This window comes from Pongo pygmaeus, chromosome 23 (genome assembly GCF_028885625.2).
Source record: "Pongo pygmaeus isolate AG05252 chromosome 23, NHGRI_mPonPyg2-v2.0_pri, whole genome shotgun sequence".
Classification (NCBI taxonomy): Eukaryota; Metazoa; Chordata; class Mammalia; order Primates; family Hominidae; genus Pongo; species Pongo pygmaeus.
The window spans coordinates 31,851,973-31,869,812 of record NC_085931.1 but is presented as its reverse complement, the minus strand read 5'-3'; the positions used below and the strand labels follow the sequence as shown (position 1 = coordinate 31,869,812).

Genomic DNA, 17,840 nt, shown 5'->3' with positions numbered 1-17,840 from the left:
GGAGGCTGAGGCAGGAGACTCACTTGAACCCGGGAGGCAGAGGTTGCAGTGAGTCAAGATTGCACCACTGCACTCCAGCCTGGTGACACAGCAAGACACTGTCTCAAAAAAAAAAACAAAAAAAAAACACGAATTTTCCATGCATTGCCCCTACCCCCATGAAATTAAATTGTAATTTCCCTGTTTAACATGATATAAAACTGTTTCGAATAACAGTGAAATAGAAGCATGAATTTAGATATGTATCAAACCCTATGTGATGTACCAATCTGTACACAGTATTTTTTATAACACTTGCATGACTGGATCTTGTTTTTCATTGCTTAATAGAATTCTGAGAAACTACTTTTCACAACATGCATTTAAACTATGACTTAACTCAATGGGGACATACAAATACATAATTTTTTTTTTTTTTTTTTGAGACAGTCTTGCTCTGTTGCCAGGCTGGAGTGCAGTGGCGCGATCTCGGGTCACTGCAGCCTCTGCCTCCCGGGTTCAAGCCATGCTCCTGCCTCAGCCTCCCGAGTAGCTGGGACTACAGGCGTGCGCCACCATGCCAAGCTAATTTTTGTATTTTTGGTACAGACGGGGTTTCACCATGTTGGCCAGGATGGTCTCAATCTCTTGACCTTGTGATCTGCCGGCCTCAGCCTCCCCAAAGTGCTGGGATTACAGGCGTGAGCCACTGTGCCCAGCCACAAATACACAAATTTTTAAAGAAAAAAATTCAGGCCAGGCACAGTGGCTCACACCTGTAATCCCACCACTTTGGGAGGCCAAGGCAGGCGGATCACAAGGTCAGGAGATCGAGACCATCCTGGCTAACATGGTGAAACCCCATCTCCACTAAAAATACAAAAAATTAGCCAGGCATGGTGGCGGGCACCTGTAGTCCCAGCTGCTGGGGAGGCTGAGGCAGGAGAATGGCATGAACCCGGAAGGCGGAGCTTGCAGTGAGCTGAGGTCGCGCCACTGCACTCCAGCCTGGGCGACAGAGCGAGATTCCGTCTCAAAAAAAAAAAAAAAAAAAAAAAGTTTCTTACAGATATAGTTTTAAAAAATCTGTATGTTAACTGAATTTTGGCATCTTCTTGGTCTTTTCTAAAAAATGCAAGGAGGGTTAAATAACTGCTGTTCTTAAGATTTGTAGCTTGCTCACCATCGACACTTGTGTGGTTGAGTGTGACTGGCTTTGCGTTAGGGAGGAGGGCAGGCCATAATGGAGTGCAGCTGGAGAGGCCCATGGCACGGTGCAGCCTTTACTTAAAAGGATCTACTTCCAGCACCCTCTCCACAGACTTGCCTTGGCCTCATAGGGCGGTACTGCCAAGACCAAGGGAGAGGTCAGGCTCCTTCAGCGGCTGCAGGACCACTAGGTGGTTTGACAGTGAGTCACCAGAAGAGCTTTTTTTTTTTTTTTTAACACAATCAGAGTATTATTTATACAGGCAAATATACACATAGACAATATTATTGGCAATAGACATATGGCTGATTCATATTTGAATTTTGAAACAAATTATCTTTTTAAAAAATCTATCTAAATATTTTTTTTCTTTAACTTTTATTTTAAGTTCTGGGGTACCTGTGCATGGTGTGCAGGTTTGTTACATGAGCTTTGTGTCTTAAACTGTGAAGTGTATTAGCACCTATGCTGAGATTTGATCTAAGCTCTCCTTGGCTGGGAAATTGAGCATGTTGGTTACTGAGGAAAAATTAAACAATAAAACGCCCTGTATCTCATCACAGCAGCGGGTATGCTCTGCCTAGAGCAAACCTACGGGACGTGACTACAATGTGCTACAAAGTGTGAGATGGCATTTTCTATGCAGGATGTATGTTTTCCAGGATGCAGAGATGAAAGAAAGCAAATCAGTACTTTAAGCAGACGGCCCCACCTCTTTCAGCACCATCCCTGCGAGTGAGTCTCATCAGAGGGATGGGGGAAGGGAAGGGAGAACAGCTTCTCCAAGGCCTGTCCCAGGGTGACTGGGGCTCCAGATGTATCTCAGTACAGACCCTGGATCCAGCCCTCATCAGCCAAGTTCAATTTACTATGGGCTGCGATGGAACAGAGAGCCTTTTAAAAACATAGTTACATATAAAAGGCATAGATCTAAGTGTACAGTTTGAGTTTTAACAAATGTCTACACCTGTGTAACCAGCACCACAGTCAATATAGAGTATTTCTGTCCCCTAGAAAGTTCCCTCTTTTCTCTTTTCAGAATCCCTCCTTTCTGGGGCCGGGCGCGGTGGCTCACGCTTGTAATCCCAGCACTTTGGGAGACTAAGGCGGGCGGATCACAAGGTCAGGAGATCGAGACCATCCTGGCTAACACGGTGAAAACCCCATCTCTACTAAAAATACAAAAATTAGCCGGGCGTGGTGGCAGGCGCCTGTAGTCCCACCTACTCGGGAAGCTGGGGCAGAAGAATGGTGTGAACTTGGGAGGCAGAGCTTGCAGTGAGCCGAGATCGCACCACTGCACTCCAGCCTGGGTGACAGAGCGAGACTCCATCTCAAAAAAATAAATAAATAAAAATAAAAAAACCTCTAAGTGATAAACGGGTTATGGGTTATTTGATGATGTAAAGTTGTTTAGTGAAAAGGCCTTTTACAAGTAAAGCCAAGGCTGGGCGTGGTGGCTCACACCTGTAATCCCAGCACTCTGGGAGACTGAGTCAGGCGGATCACTTGAAGTCAGGAGTTCAAGACCAGCCTGGCCAACACAGTGAAACCCCGTCTCTACTAAAAAAAAAAAATACAAAATTTAGCCAGGTGTAGTGGTGCGTGCCTGTAATCCCAGCTACTCAGGAGGCTGAGGCAGGAGGATCACTTGAACCCGGGAGGCGGGGGTTGCAGTGAGCCGAGATTGCGCCACTGCACTCCAGCCTGGGTGACAGAGTGAGACTCCATCTCAAAAAAAAAGTAAAGCCAGATTGCATTCACTGCATACGGTGATTGCCTGTCTACCTGTAGCATGAACTGTGCCAGGTGTGGGTACCTGGGAGATAAGCAGGGCCCAGACCAAACACAGCTCTGCAGCCATGGCTGTGCTTTCCAGAGTGCACTTAGGAGAGAGGAAGAGGCACATCAGGGCAGGGATGACTGAGGGAAAATAAAAGAGTGAGAGAGAAAATTGTTTTATTTTGAGGTAGTGTATTGCTCTGTGGCCCAGGCTGAAGTGCAGTGGCTCCATCATGGCTCACTGCAACCTCAACCTCCTGGGCTCAAGTGATCTTCCTGCCTCAGCCGCCCAAGTAGCTTGGACTATAGGCATGTGCCATCATGCCTGGCTAACTTTTTTTTATTTTTTGTACAAACAGGGTCTCACTATGTTGCTCAGGCTGGTCTCAAACTCCTGGGCTCAAGTGACCCTCCTACCTCAGTCTCCCGAGTAGCTGGAACTACAGGCACAAGTCACTGCACCCAGTTGTCGGCATCATGTTTAATACTTAAAGTGCAAACCTAGCTGCCCCCAGCACAGCAGTGCCTCTCCATTTTTCACTGACGATAGTTAGGATTACTAGAACAGCTTCATATCTGCATAAGGATTTACAGGTCATGAACATTCTGAGGTACATCCTTCTCACTTTCTCCTCATAGCCTTGGGAAGGAAGGAGAATAACATTTGAATGAATTAGTCTTGTATGAGAAAACCAGAGCTCAGAGGTTGAGTAAATCCAAGGTCCTTCAGTGTAATAAGGAGGCAAAGTCAAGCCGAAGGAGTCTAACCTGAGTCTGGTGTTACTTCCATCACATGCTCCTAAAAAACCACCACTAGAGAGCTTCAAGTCAGTAGAAACAACAGTCAAGTCCCTCAGCCATAGAACTATGGCCACACTGACACTCACACAGGCAGCTGATATTTCCCAGTAGAAAGCTGGGCTGCTGCAGGTGAGGAAACGCCGTAGCAGCCTCCAGTGGAGAGTCGAAAATGGCCTTCTTAGTAAACCACTGTGGAAAAACAAAGACGAAATCTCAACATCTACAACACAACAGAATCTTTTTATTTTTCAGAGACAAGGTCTCACTCTGTCACCCAGGCTAGAGTGCAGTGGCACAATCATAGCTCACTGCAATCTCAAACTCCTGGGCTCAGGCGATCCTCCCACCTCAGCCTCCTGAGCAGCTAGGATTACAAGTGTACACCAACGCACCCAGCAAATTTTCTGTTTTTGTAGAGATGGGGTCTCACTATGTTGCCCAGGCTGGTCTAGAATTCCTGGCCTCAGGCAATCCTCCCACCTCAGCCTCCCAAAGTGCTGGGAGTACAGGTGTAAGCCACTGTACCTGGCCCTAACAAAATATTAGATAGTTTCACAATGCCCAGGAAAACATTTGTGTAACTCAGTACACACACTGCACTGCCAATTCCCATGTTTTATTTTTTATTTTTATTTTTTTTTTAGAGACAGAGTCTTGCTCTGTTACCCAGGCTAGAATGCAGTGGCATGATCACAGCTCACTGCAACCTCAGACTCCTGGGCTAAAGTGATCTTCCTGCCTCAGCCTTCCAAGTAGCTGCAATGCAATGGCATGATGATGGCTCACTGCAGCCTCAATCTGGGCTCAAGTTATCCTCCCACCTCGGCCTCCTTAGTAGCTGGGACTACAAGCGCATGCCACCATGCCCAGCTAATTATATGTGTGTGTGTGTGTGTGTGTGTGTGTGTGTGTAGAGATGAGGTGTTGCTGTGTTCCCTAGGCTGGTCTCGAACTCCTAGGCTCAAGCAATCCTCCCGCCTCAGCCTCCCAAAATGCTAGGATTGCAGGCATGAGTCACTGTGCCTGACTAGTAATTCCCATGTTTTATAGAAACACCATTCTCATGCAGCCCACAGTGGCCAAGTTTGTGGTGGTGAATCCTTGGTAATGCTTGTACAGCACTTGCTGTATGCCAGGACATACTCTGCTCTAAGGAGCAGGAGAGCTCTAAGGGCTCTCCATATATTTCCTCATTTCATCCTCAGTGGTAGGCAGAATTCTAAAGGTAGCCGCCCAAGATTCCTGTCCCCTGGTTGTTCAGTCAAATACTCATCTAGGTACTGCTGCGAAGGCATTCTGCAGATACAATTAGAGTCCTAAGTTAGTGGACCTTAAGTTACAGAGTAGTCTCCAGCTGACAGCCAGTAAGGAAACAGAGACCTTAGTTCTACAACTGCAAGGAACTGGATTCTGCCAGCAACTTAAATAAGCCTGGAAGCAGCTTCTTCCCTAGAGCTTCCAGGTTAAGAGCAAAGCTGCCAACACCTTGATTTCAGCCTTGTGATGCGCAGTCGGGCCTGCCTGGACTTCAGACTACATAACTATGAGATAATAAATGGGTACTGATTTAAGCTGCTAAATTTGTCAAACAAGAATAGAAAAACCATCTTCAAGTAGAGATGTAACAAAAGTACAGGTCAGTACAGATGAGGGAGAGGCAGAAAGGGAATAAGTCACTTACCTCCACCCAGCTAGTAAATGGCAGAACCAAGATTCAAATACAAAGACCTCACAAATCTCTCAGAGATAAGGGCAAATCCCCTCCATATTACTGGGTTTTGCTGTTTAGTGAGAAGAAAGAGAAAGCCTTTTAAAAGTAAAGCCAGATTTACTCTGTGTAAATCTGTCCTCTACATAATGAATGGAGGGGCAGTGCAAGCTCCACCAAGGGAGACTTTGAATGAATGAACCATCAGAAAACTAGGATTAGCTCTCCAGATTCCTACCTCTCCACCTACCCAGGTCAGAAATGAAAAATGCTGAGACCTAGACTGCGCAGAGAGGAAGTCTCCCAAGTCCCACTGGTGGGCTAGTGACAGCTTTCCTGGCCCAGCTCTGCCCACTGCACAAGTAAAGGCACGGGGTGGCGCCTGGCAGTCTGTGTGGAGGAAGAGAGGCTGGGTGTAAGGAGGACACGTAGGCAGTTGGGAGGGGTAAAAGGAGACAGGAATCTCTGCCACTTGGCAATAAGAACACCTCTCAGGTTTTTTCCATTCTTAACCTACCAAGTTTAATGTTAAGGAAAACTTAAAACACTTCAGTCCTGACGCACTTGGTCAAGAAAACACTGTGCACTACTCCAAAATGACCAAAGCAGCACAAAACGGGGACTGTTTAAGTGCAGAGTTTTCTCTGCTCTGAAGTGAGAGCATCTCTGCTCAGAGGAAGCTTTCATAGGCAGCGATTGAAAGACTGAGGCCCAGAGGAATTTCCGGGAAATTTCCAAGAGGAAATTCAAACCCGGGAGTTTCCAAGAGAGGTTGGTGTCTCCTACACCCATTCTCTGACCCTGCCATGGCCACGCTCCCACATCAGACCCCTCTGCCATGCACCAAGCGTCCGCTTCATCTCGCCTCTTCAACACACACTTTCTTCATGAGCTGCTTCGGAACCCGTTTTGGGGTTTCCTCCAAACCCATTTTGGGGTTTCCTCCGAGAGCGACAGCTCTCAGGCAACGCCAGTCATTCCAAGTAAATCCTGTCACTGCCAAAACCTCCCCTGAACAGCAGCAGCAGCCCAATTGTCCTGTCAATTGGGAATCGGGACCTTCCTATCACAGATGAGGAAACCGAGGCTTGGAGAAGTCAAGCATCCAGTGCGAAAGGTCGAGCTGGGATCCACACCTGGCTCATCCTCCCACAGCACCTGTTGAGCCCAAGGCTCAACTTCAACACGAAGCTCTCCTTCCCTCAGCTCCTTCAACGAATGTTAACTTTCAACGAGCACCTACCGAAACAGAGTGTACGAGCCGCGCTGGAAAGTGGCACAAAGGCATGGCCCAGGAGGGCGTCATGAGGACTCAACTGGGGCCCTCGCCTCCCAAGCCCGCCCGGCCGGGGCAGAGTGGCCGGGGCCGGCCCGAGTCCCAGGACTCGCGGAGGAATGGAGACGGCCTCGGCAGGGGCTCGGGGAAGCCGCCGGGGCGCGGGACCGTCTCACGCGCGTCCCCCGCCACACAGCTGTGGGACCCATAGTGTTGCCCGCCTCTGAGCTGGAAGCCGCTATTCGGCCACCCGGTGCCGAAATGTCATCATCAGGCTGCGCGGGGCGTCACGCGGGAAAAGCGCCTCTGCTTCTTTAGGACGCTACATCAAAATGCGCGTGTGCAAAGCGAAGGCCGGCCTGGTGGCGGAGGGGAGGTGGCGAGGGAGGAGTGTGGCGGGTAGTCGGCCACTGAACGCGCCTGCGTAGTGGCGACCTCTGCACCCCTTACCATAAAGCTCATGCACGTTCTCTCCAGCAAGGAGTGCGCGTGCGCGTAAGCAGGGTGCTTGGTGCCGCCTTGGAGCGCCCCCTAGTGGGGCACCGGCGCGGATAAAACAATTGCCCGCTTTCTTGCAACGGGCATTTATTGAGCGCTCAATGTATGACAGGCACTGGGCTGGGTGCTGCCACCTAAGCGAGTATGACCAATACTTGGCCAGGACCTCTATCAGGGAGGCTCTGACCACCAAGGATTGGGCCCCTGCGGTCATTCACGGCCGCCTGGTAGGCCGGGCACTCGCGCTGCAGGGAGAAGGCGGCGGGCGCGGCTGCTAGGGGGCACGGTGGGAGCGCGGCCAGGGCGTAGGGCCTGGGTCGGGGCCCTTAGCACCCCCGGGGCTGGAGGCTGCCCGGCAGAAGCTCTCACTGCGGCGGAAGAAGGCGCTGAGCGCTGAGATGGAGCTGTAAGAGCTGGCGCAGGCGGCGGGCGGCGGCATCGACCCCGACGTGTTCAAGTGAGCGGGGCGGGTGGGGGCCGTGCGCCCCCCGACGCCCCCACTTGTGCTCTCGCTGTCAACCCAGCCTCGCTGGTCGGGAGGAGCCTCCCGCCCTTGTCAGGTCTTCAGGGAGGGGCCCAGGTCCGCGCTGGGCGGGGAGGGCTCACCGGCCCCGCGTCTGTCCCCGCCAGGACCCTGGTGGACCTGCTGAAGCTGAACGTGGCCCCCGTGGCCGTCTTCCAAATGCTCAAGTCGATGTGTGCCGGGCAGAGGCTGGCGAGCGAGCCCCAGGACTCTGCGGCCGTGTCTCTGCTCACGTCGAGCGTGCCCGAGGTCAGAGCCGGGCCCGTTGTCCCTGCCCCAGTGGTCGGGGGGTGGGGCGGAGAGGGGCAGGCGCAGCACAGCGGCAGCATGGCCCGGAGTGACCACGCCTGTCTGTCGGTCTCAGCCCAGCACCTGTAGGGCCCATCCGTGGGCTCTGCTCCCTGGCTTCGCTGTTATCCTTAGGAGGCATGTCCAGGCCAGGTGGACGCAAAGTGCGTGCCCCACGGTGCTCCAGGTGGGCCAGGGCTCCTCCACCTCAGCCTCTCCCCACCTCTTCACTCATGCCTCCATTCCACAAAGTCAGGAATCAAGACGACTTTGAGCTAGGCGCAGGGGCTCATGCCTGTAATCCAAGCACTTTGGGAGGCCAAGGGGGGAAGGTCGTTTGAGGCCATGAGTTTGAGACCAGTCTGGGTGACAGAGTGAGAACCTGTCAGTAAAAAAAAAAAAAAAAAAAAAAAAAAAAAGATTTTTTTTTTTTGAAACAGAGTCTCGCTTTGTCGCCAGGCTGGAGTGCAGTGGTGCTGTCTCGGCTCATTGCAACCTCCGCCTCCCGAGTTCAAGTGATTCTTCTGCCTCAGCCTCCCAAGTAGCTGGGACTACAGGCATGCGCCACCAAGCCCAGCTAATTTTTTTGTATTTTTAGCAGAGACAGGGTTTCATCATGTTGGCCAGGATGGTCTTGATATCTCGACCTCATGATCTGCTCGCCTTGGCCTCCCAAAGTGCTGGGATTACAGGTGTGAGCCACCACGCCCAGCACCCCCAAAAAAGTTTTTTTAAAACACAGTTTTGGGCCAGGAGCAGTGGCTCACGCCTGTAATCCCAGTACTTTGGGAGGCTGAGGCGGGCGTATCATTTGAGGTCAAGAGTTTGAGACCGGCCTGGCCAAAATGGTAAAACCCTGTCTTTACTAAAAATACAAAAATTAGCTGGGTGTGGTGGTACACGCCTGTAATCCCAGCTACTCTGGAGGCTAAGGCAAGAGAATTGGTTGAATCCAGGAGGCGGAGGTTGCAGTGAGCTAAGATCACATCATTACACTCCAGCCTGGGTGACAGTGAGACTCCTCTCGAAAAAAAAACAACAGCACAGTTTTGGTCCTGTCTTGTGGCATTACAACCTCCAGGAAAGTGCCGAGGGAGCAGGGCAGGCAGAGGTCTTCCTGCCACACCCTGCCTGTACCCTGCTTGGGCCCAGGTCCTGTGCAGGGGCTTGGCCAGCCCTGGCCAGCTTCCGTCTCAGGATTGCAGGACAGGAGTCAGAGGCAGAACTCCCAGAGTACAGAGGCCTGCGGGGCCTGAAGGGGCTCCTCTCTCTCCAGCATGGTGACTGGGGCTGAGCAGATGCTGAGGCCGAGAGTGTGTCATGGTGGAGCCTCGGTCCCTGCTTATCCTCCCCACATGTTGCTTTTGCTCCCGACGGCTCCCTCTGAAATGCAGCAAAACCTCCCAGGCCACTGGAAGGAGGCCCAGAGCTGGCTCCCCACCTGGAAGCATGAGGACACCCACACAGGCATCCTGAGAAGGGGCAGAGAGCCGGCCACCCCCATAGGGGCAGGGCCTAGGCACCCAGTCCCCCTGCCCTGAGAGGCCCCAGGCACCTGCGCACAGGCCTCACTGACCCCGCGCTCTGTCTGCTCTCTTTGTGTCTCTCTCTGACCTCCAGAGGCCTCCTTTCTCTCTGCCAGGAGCAATAACCCCACTGCGAACCCCTCTTTTCCTTGGGCCCTTGGCCTGCAGCCTCTCCGGTTCTGCCCCACAGCCCGGCTGCCACACACTCACCTTTCTCTCCAGCCCCTACCCCGCCCCATTCCCTCCGCCTCTCTTGCTGCCTGTTCCTTCTTAGGGCGTGTTTATTGGCTTATCTCTGGGGGTTGGTGCTCTCCCTTGTTTCCATGGAAAGTGCCTGGCCCCAGGAGGCAGGAAAACCTGTAAGCTGCAAGGGCAGGACCATGTAGGCCATCGCTGCCCTGTGGCTTAGCGACAGGGCACGATTTCTGGCTCTGTTTATTAGAGACATGTTACGGCCCACAGTTGGGCTGGCATTTGGGGACAGGATCAACATCCCACACCCCAGAGGCGAACTGTGGTGAGACTTGTGCCCTGTAAAGAATTCCGCCCACCCCAGGGGAGGACAGCAGGCCGAGTGGTGGTGTGCCGTGCTGGAGAGCACAGCCCCAGGCGTGACAAACACCTCAGCCTCTTAGAAGCTGTCCCCTACCTGGACAGGAAGTCTGGAGGCTGAAACAGAGGCTCCCACCTTCCCCGAGCCTCCTGGGCAGCACCACACAGATGCCTCGTGCTGGTCCCATGGCCACACCCCAGCACTCAGCCCCCTTGCCTGCCTCACTCCTGAGTTGGGGCCACCTTCCAGGTGTCACCAGGTGTGATGAAACCAGGGGCCCAGAGCCAGGGGCCTGTGAGAGCCCACGGGGCTCTGGTTGCACCTCCTGTACGCTCCTCCCCACAGCGCCCACCTCACTGCCACCCAGAGCTCAGGCCCAAGGGAGGGTGAGGAGGGGCTGAGGGACAGGCAGGGGTAGGGGTGCACGGACTGCAGGCTGAGATGAGCAATTGAAGGGCAGGTTTCCACAGGGAGGAAGAAACTGGGAACAGAGTCCTTGTCATTCTAAGGGATGTTGCCACTCACTCAGGGATTCTGGGTGCCGGGCCCGGCTCTCAGTGCAGAGGGTGTGGCAGTGAAGTGAGATGGTCATACTCGGTCCAATGAGAGGTGGCGAGAAAAACCACCAGTGATGGAGGTAGGAGGAGGCTTCTGAGCAGGAGAGCAGTAAGGGTTACACAGGGCGGGACAGGAGGGGTCAGCAGGGCCCCGAAGGTGTGAGCTGGGGTGGTGGGAGGGGGTGGGCGAGGCAGAGTGCTGTCCAGGAGCTGGTGGTCCCAGGGCAGGAGGAGGGAGGTGGCAGGACACAGTCAAGATTTATTCGGGGGCCAGAAGCAGTGGCTCATGCCTGTAATCCCAGCACTTTGGGAGACCAAGGCGAGCAGATGGCCTGAGGTCCAGAATTAGAGACCAGCCTAGCCAACATGGCAAAACCCCATCTCTACAAAAAAAAAAAAAAAAAATAGCCAGCTGTGGTAGCATACGCCTATAATCCCAGCCGCTCAGGAGGCTGAGGCATGAGAATCACTTGAACCTGGGAGGCAGAGGTTGCAGTGAGGTGAGATCACGCCACTGCACTCCAACCTGGGAGACAGAGTGAGACTCCATCTCAAAAAAAAAAAAAAAAGATGTATGCGGGGGTCGTGGTGCTGGGAACACAGGCATAAATGGGCCAGGAGGATCGGGGTGCCATGTGAGTGAACGGGGACTCCGAGAGAAGTGAGAGGATGCCCAAAACACGAGGACAGTAGCGGCCTGGCATGCTGGGCCCCTCAGGGTCTTTGCTCTTCGAGGGCTCTGTCCTATAGGCTGGGCGGCAGAAGGCCAGGATATGAGGGCACAGAGGCCCTGGGGGATGCCCCGTGGGGATAGAGGGAAACCTGGGGAGAAGGTGGAAGGGAGTGGGGCAGAGGTGGGGCCACACCAGGAGTGTGCTACGGAGTGAGAGGCAAAGCCTGCAGATAGGATACCGAGAGCTCTCTGAGGCCCACGTGTTGCAGCATCTGAACACACGGAACTCCGGCTGCCCCAGTAATGGCAGAATCTGGGGTGGAGAACATAAGGGGGGGTTGTCAGAGTGATCCAGCTGGTGGGAATGGAGGCCATAGATTTCACACAAGACTTGGGTGTGGAGTTCTCCAGGCCGCGGGCCAGGCCCACTCGAGCCTGCCTCTGTGAACTGCAGCAGGCACCCCAGCGTCTCTGGATGCCTGTTCCCCAGCCATCCAGATGGCCTGCGGGGAGCACCACCACCAGGCTCACTCATACCCACAGGGAGGGGGAAACAGAAGACCCCAGAACAGAGGGGCGATGCTTGTGGTGAGGGTCTGGAGTTATTGAGGGAAAACTAAATTCAGTCAAGCAGTCTCTAAGTTTAGGGAAACTACACATTTTTTAAAGTTGCCCAGAGCATGTAAGATGACGTTTGGTATGTGGAAGCCGTGAGTCTCACATGAGCTGTGCTGCCTGATACAGGAACCGCGAGCTACATATGGCTGGCATGGTCACTGCACTGAGTGTGTTACGCACAGCAGGTGCCAAAGGACTGGTACGAAAGTGAATGCAGGGCGTGGTAGGTCACAGCTATAATCCCAACACTGGGAGGCTGAGGCAGGAGGATCACTTGAGGCCAGGAGTTCGAGACCAGCCTGGGCAACATAGCGAGATCCAGTGTCTACAAACAAAAGAACAGAAGTGAATGCAGGGCCAGGCACAGTGGCTCATACCTGTAATTTCAGCACTTTGGGAGGCTAAGGTGGGTGGATCACTTGAGTCTGGGAGTTTGAGACCAGCCTAGGCAAAATGGTGAGATCCCATCTCTATTTAAATAAAAAGGACAAAAAAAAAGTGATTGCAACATTTCGTGAAAAACTTATGTACTGATTACATGTTGAAATGATAATATGTTGGATATTTTGGGTTAATTAAAATATATTATTTGAATTCTTATTTCACATTTTCTTTTACTTTAGTGGTTACTAGAAAATTTAAATTGTGGCTGGGTGCGGTGGCTCATTCCTGTAATCCCAGCACTTTGGGAGGCTGAGGCAGGTGGATCACCTGAGATCGGAAGTTCGAGACTAGCCTTACCAACATGGTGAAACCCCATCTCTACTAAAAATACAAAATTAGCCGGACATGGTGGCACATGCCTGTAGTCCCAGCTACTTGGGAAGGTGAAGTAGGAGAATCGCTTGAGCCCGGGAGGTGGAGGTTGCAGTGAGCAGAGATTGCACCATTGCACTCCAGCCTGGACAACAAAAGCGAAACTCCGTCTCAAAAAAAAAAAAAATTGCGTGTGGCTCATGCCCCTGACTTGGGGTTGTTGAAGGCATGTCATGAATGTGTTGGAACGGCACTGTCCGACAGGAGTATTAGGCAAGCCACAGACTAAAGGGCCTGCTGTGCTGCCCCTGCCCCCGCCAGTGAGACACCACTGGTGATGCCACCTGCCCTGGCTGCGGCTGCTTCTCAAGCAGGGCCAGTGGTGGTTTCCTTCTCTCTCAGTTCTCTCACCTCACCTCTGCTCGTTTTCCTTCCTAACACAAATGTTGGTCAGCCCATGTTGCCGCAAGTTCGCGCTGCCACTACAAAACAAGAAAGGCCATCCTTTGGGACCAGCAGGAAGGGACACATCCTCATTCCCCAACCAGCTCTGCCCAGATGGGAAATGGTGGGGAGTCGGGCTCACACAGGCCACACCAAAGGTAAATGGCAGAGGGCATCCCAGCTTGGTCTGGCCCACTCCGCAGCTTCAGGGATTCCCCAGATCATGAGAGGCTGACAGGCTGCAGCATTTTGGGGTTTGCTTCGTTAGGGACTCACAAAATGCCGAGTGGCCACCAGCTGGTTTCAGAGTAGCAGGAGCACTGACCTTGAAGAGAATGAGCCAGGGTGTTTTTGGTTTTGTTGTTGTTTTATTTTTATATTTTTAAGTTTTGTTAATCTAATTCTTTTTTTTTAGAGGTAGTCTCCCTCTGCCACCCAAGCTAGAGTGCAGTGGTGCAATCTCGGCTCACTGCAGCCTCAGACTCCCGGGCTCAAGTGATCCTCCCACCTCAGCCTCCTGAGTAGCTGGGACTACAGGTGCAGGCCACCACGCCCAGCTTTTGTTTGTTTTTTGGGTTTCTTTTTTTTAGAGATAGGGTCTCACTTTTTTGCCCAGGCTGGTCTTGAACTCTTGGCCTCAAGGGATCCTCCTGCCTAAGCCTCCCAGAGCACTGGGATTATAGCATGAAGTCTGTTTTAACATTCATTGGTCATTGACTATTTTTGGTGCATAGGAGGATCCTCCAGGGAGCAGGCCTGGGGACATCAGTCACCCCACCCTCCCACTCCAACCTGCAGCAATACTTGGTTCAACCCCACTGTCCAACCCATCGGACTCACTAGCCCCTCCCAAGGGAGCAGAGCTAAAAAAAAGCTGGTTTTCCCACTGCAAGATGCTGCAGGCCGTTCTCTTCTGGGCCTCCTCGTCCTTCATAAAGTGAGAAGGCCTGAACAGGGCTCCTCACTAACCCCAAGAGCACAAGATTCCTGAAGGGTTCCAGAATTGTTTTCTTAATATCCATTATGGCTTAAAGTTATGTTAAGGGTTTGTCAGCCCTGTCAGATTTAAAGGTAAGCATTATTAGTTAGGTGTGGCCACATGCTTGTAGTCCCACTACTCTGGAGGCTGAGGCAGGAGGATTGCTTGAGGCCATGAGTTCAAGGCTGCACTGAGCTGTGATTGCATCACTGCACTCCAGCTCAGGTGACAGAGCAAGACTCAGTCTCTAAAAACCAAAAAAATTTTAAAAAATTTCAAAACCCTTATTTCCTCCTTTCTGCTTCCCTCTCATCCTTGTTTCCAGAAGGGACCAAGTCATTACTGAGGGGAAGAGAGGAAGCTCAGATGGCACCAAGCTGAAGGGAAGCCAGATCTGAGTCAGGCCCAGGTCTGCAGCCTGCCCTGCCGTGTGCTGTGGGGAGCTGGACATGAGTCACCCTGAGAGCACGTGGGCACCTAAACACCGTGGCTACAGATGATCTGACTCTGTCTGGCCTGGCCCGCAGAGGGACTGTGGCCTCAGAAGAGGATGCTGGCCCATTGTGGGAGCTGCTGCAGGGTGGTGGGGCTCATCTGCTCATGGGAGACGGGGTCCTTCCCCCTGACCAGTCAGTGGAGACTAAAATAATGGCAGTTTGTACCAAAGGAAATGCGTGGTGGCCATTCTCTGCTTCATGCCTTTTTCACGAGTCACTGGTAGACTGAGGTAGCCAAACTTCACCCACCACATGCTTCTGGCTGCACCCCTCCTTGGTTCTGGGCAACTCTGACTCTGTCTTTCTTGAGTTGAGTGTGCCAAGCTGACAGAGTTCCAAGCGTGACACCACCATAAACTTCACCACCCACTGAGCAGCAAATATCTCATTCTCTGAGGACAAACTCCCCAGAAACTCTCACAAGGAGGGCCTATCCCTGCAGGGGTTTGGGGAGAATTTTCTTCTCAGTATTGGCGTGGAAAGGGAGCTGGAGTGGCCTCTGGAGTAGCCAAGATCCATGGTGTCTCAGACACAGGAGCCTCCACTTGTTCAAGGTGACAAATGGTGAAACAGAAATGTCCTCATGGATCCCTAAAACACCTGGTTGCATCTTTTCTCCAAGAGCGCAGTTTCCAATTGCAGGCTATTTGACTAAACTTGGTAAGAGGCCAGGGAAGAACCAGGATTGAGACTGAGTGTTCTGTTGGCTGAACCGTCATCTGGTCTCACCCCAAAAGTGGTGGCAGGAGAGCTCCCACAAGGGACTGCCCCAGACCTTCCACTTGGGTGACTGAGAGCCAGTTGGGATGAGAGCCAGTTGGGATTCCAAAGAAAGAAGCACTTAATGCGAGGGTGGTCAGTCCAAAGCATACGTTAGGGGAACTTCCATACACACAGGGCTGCAGTATGGCCTCATGAGGGACAGCAAGGAAGGAGGTTCTGCCTAGGCATGCTGCAGTGAGCGGGTGGAGTGTGGAGTTTATATAAGAGTGCAAGGAATTTGGCTGGGGGCGGGGCCAGTTTCCACATGCTTAGCAACATGTCAGATCTTTTACTGTTTCAGGCAACAAACAACATGTTTATCAGTGTCTGGTAAGAAGCAAGGCCCCAGCTAGGGTTCAAGCCTGCAGGGGGAGCATGCAGCTGACCAGGTCACAGAGCAGTCAAGGCACACTCTTGGTCAGGACAAAGCTGGGGGGACAAAATGGGGGACCCAACACTGTGAGTCAAGCAGGGGACACATGCCCTGGTTAGAGCCCATGGGGCAGACTCTACCAGGCCAGAGCAAAGGAGAGCCCTGGCCAAGGTACTCCACATGGGGGGCTGTGACCCCACAGGCAAGCCTTCTACCCAAGCACATTTGTCCCCTGGAGGGTCCTCTCAGTCTTGCTGATGCTGACAACACCAAGTCCAGAGAAATCCATCCCATTAAAATAAAGCTCTGGCCCAAGTGTGGTTGCAGATCTTTCTATCTTCACAAAAAGGAGTAAGCAAATTACAAATCAAGGGAAATCTGAACCAGTGGTCTTCATCTGGGACTCTCTGGTGGTCAGAAGGAAAGTCTCAAGCATTCAGACCACGGGAGGAACCCAGTCATGGAATCCAGTAGCTAAACTCAAGTGCAAGAGGCTTTATTGAGGGATCTGGCCAGCAGCCCACAATGCAACAGGGCTCTCTCTTTGCTCCTAGGCAGATCGGCAGGTTGAAAAGTAATAGACACAAACAAGATAGTGAAAGCTGGGTCCAGGGGGGTCACAGCCTTCTGGTCCCGTGGTGCCAACAATGCACTGGATATACCAGCATTTATTATTAAGTTTAGTGAGGGCGGGGGTAGGTTAGTGAGGGATTTAGGGTCATTTGATTATGAGGTGAGATGGTCACATGGGGATGAAGTAATTCTTTAACATAACATTTGTATGTAGAAGTACAGTACATTTGTATGTAGAAGTCGAGTATACAGAGATAAGAATTTACAATATAGTGTGTGCATCAGTGATTTCTAACAGAGCCTTAGAACAGAAACAGTCTTTCTATAACCTATGATTAGCAAGATATTAATCAGCAGTAACAATTGCAACAAAAGCTGGTTACAAACAATCCATGGAAACCGGACGTGAAGCTAGACAACTGGTTAGACCAGAAATTCTCAGAAGGGAGTTTGCCTTCACCCTAAAGAGGCCTAGAAGAGCCGTGGCAAGATGAGGGCATTTATAGCCCTATCTTATCCATATGGACGGGCGCCCCCCTCCATGCATCCGTTTATAGGCTCTCCACAAGGGTCACATTCCATTCCCAGAGCTATGAACATCTGCTTTTCTGGGATAGGAATCTTGGTGATGTGAAACCTCCCTGACTGCACGTCCATTCATAGGCTCTCTGCAGGGGGAAGCACATCACGCGCTGTTGGCTCGTTCTGGCAGTCCGACCTGGCATTGTCTTTACACAATCCTGCATGCAATTTTGTATTTACAATAATCAGGAGCATTTCATCTTTTATTCCATAGCAATAGTTTCAGGGGGTTTCCCTACAAGGCTTGACCACTGTTTGCGGAATACTCGGGTAAGTAGGAAACAATGTGAGAGCTTCCAAAATCAAAATCAGAAACTCAACTCCAGTACTTGGTGACTGCAGTGTTTCCTGCCTGTCACCATCTGAGGCAGCTCAGATGTACAGTTCAGCGTGAACACACTTGGAGGATGAAGCAGCAAGTCCCTGCTGCTGCTGCTGCTTGGCGCCATCAGGGCAGACCAGGTTCCTTGTCCAGGCCAAGTACGGACCAGCCACGCTTACCCTTCCCTAAATGGACCCGTGGCCAAGGGCTTCTGGGGCATGACCTGCCTTTGGCAGTTCTGAGCCTCAGGACTCGGGACTGATACAGGGCTTTCAGCTTGAAGTGGCTTTGAGGGAAATGTGCAGACACAAACATTGCTCAAGGAGCACACTACAGTAGGTGCTGCAGTTACGGGGCTCGTCCGTTCCTATTGGTTGTGCTTTGTGTCTCCTCAGGGAGAAACAAAGGCAGCACCTCCCTCAGGGGAGCGCCAGCCCTGTTGGAATGCAGTGGCCGCGAAGGATTCAGCCAGAGGGCACCCCGCCAGCCCAGTGCTACCAGGCTGCCCAAGTGGGGCGGGCCTGGAAGAAGGCAGCAGGTGTGGGGCAGCACCTAGGATG

At 52.1% G+C, this 17,840-nt stretch overlaps 1 pseudogene; it reads left to right on the top strand.

Moving 5' to 3' along the window:
- Window positions 1-7,355: 7,355 nt before the first annotated feature.
- LOC129023715 (mitotic-spindle organizing protein 2B-like) lies at window positions 7,356-17,836 on the top strand (annotated as a pseudogene).
- The last annotated feature ends 4 nt before the right edge of the window (window positions 17,837-17,840 follow it).